This window comes from Urocitellus parryii, chromosome 13 (genome assembly GCF_045843805.1).
Source record: "Urocitellus parryii isolate mUroPar1 chromosome 13, mUroPar1.hap1, whole genome shotgun sequence".
In the NCBI taxonomy this organism is placed as follows: Eukaryota; Metazoa; Chordata; class Mammalia; order Rodentia; family Sciuridae; genus Urocitellus; species Urocitellus parryii.
Genome location: NC_135543.1, coordinates 67,099,036 through 67,100,357, shown reverse-complemented (window position 1 = coordinate 67,100,357; position 1,322 = coordinate 67,099,036). Strand labels below are relative to the sequence as shown.

At 41.2% G+C, this 1,322-nt stretch overlaps 1 non-coding gene across 1 annotated transcript; it reads right to left on the bottom strand.

The window, feature by feature from the left end:
• Positions 1 to 209: 209 nt before the first annotated feature.
• Positions 210 to 288, bottom strand: Trnaa-cgc (transfer RNA alanine (anticodon CGC)). The gene has a single exon. It is a non-coding gene; the product is annotated as a tRNA-Ala (tRNA).
• Between the last annotated feature and the right edge of the window lie 1,034 nt (positions 289 to 1,322).

The window sequence follows — 1,322 nt, the reverse complement described above, 5'->3', positions numbered from 1 at the left end:
CTGCCTGTCAGGGAACAGCCCCAGGACCCTTTCCTGCTCTTGCCATCTTAGGCCACGCCTCTGACCCCAGGGTCCCTTGGCTTTCCTCGCTGTTTACCTTAGCCCTACCCATGCCTCCCTCAATCAGCCCACCACAGGATTCTCTTCTGAATCATCAGAGCACACTCTCTATTTTCTGAAGAATTCTGTTTATTTATTTATTTATTTTTTGGTGGGGCTGGGGATCAAACCCAGGGCCTTTTTGCATGCGAGGCAAAGCACTCTACCAACTGAGCTATTTCCCCAACCCCCAAGAATTCTGATAAGTACATAAAAATGATTTACAGTTAAAGATGACAAAATATTAAATCGGTCAATAAAATTAAACAAATTTAATTTCGTATAAGATAAAGCTAAGAATTTTAGTTTGTATTTGTTTAATGTAGAAAATTACTTCCCAGATGGACATTGCAAGCTGACAACCAAATTTTCATTGCTGCTTTGTAAAGGAAGGAAAAGTTTTCCTGGATGGTTTGTTGTCAACCAATCAAATTGTGTTGGCAATCATGAAGGTGAAAAACTGGTTGTATTAGCTTTTTTTGATATTGTTCATATCTGTCAAAAGATAGTGTTATGAGCAAATAATTCCTTATTACATAATTATGAAGAATAAAACATTCCATAAAATATTTCATGTTTTACTGGTTTTGCTATGTTGTACTGATATGAGGATAGACCATTTTGCAAATTATATGGGAATAGGGTACACATAGCTTTAATAGTGGATACTATAATTATTACTTTTCCTAACCAAAAATCAGAAACCGACTATACACAAAATCTAATGGAGGATGTTCAATTCCTTGTGTCAGAGCCACTACTTTCATCTCTTCCTCCAGAGACCTCACTAAAATTAGAAAAACCGAATAAAAAATACATTAAATCTACAATGATAAATAAAACAGGAAAGAGAACATCCACAGACTTGGGAATTAGTTATTTTTTGGAGAGGAGGACCCCGGAGAGCAGAGAGAACTGTCTTCACAGAATGGAAGGGTGAGCTCTTGGCCTGTGGGGTTCCGGTGTCAGGATCCTGGACACAGGTACTTGCCAGCTTTGGTCCTCAGCCAGGACTGGGTGGTGGTCCAGACAGGTGCCGGCTGCCCTGATCCCTCCCCCGAAACTGTACATCCAGGTTCCCACTCCCCTCGCCCAGAAGGGAAACCACAGATTCATGGAGACATGGAAGGAGGCACTCCACACAAGGACCCCAGACACAGAGGACAGGTAGTCTCTGAGCTCAAGGAAAGGATGTGGACGAAAAAAGAGGAAAGAGAGAGAGC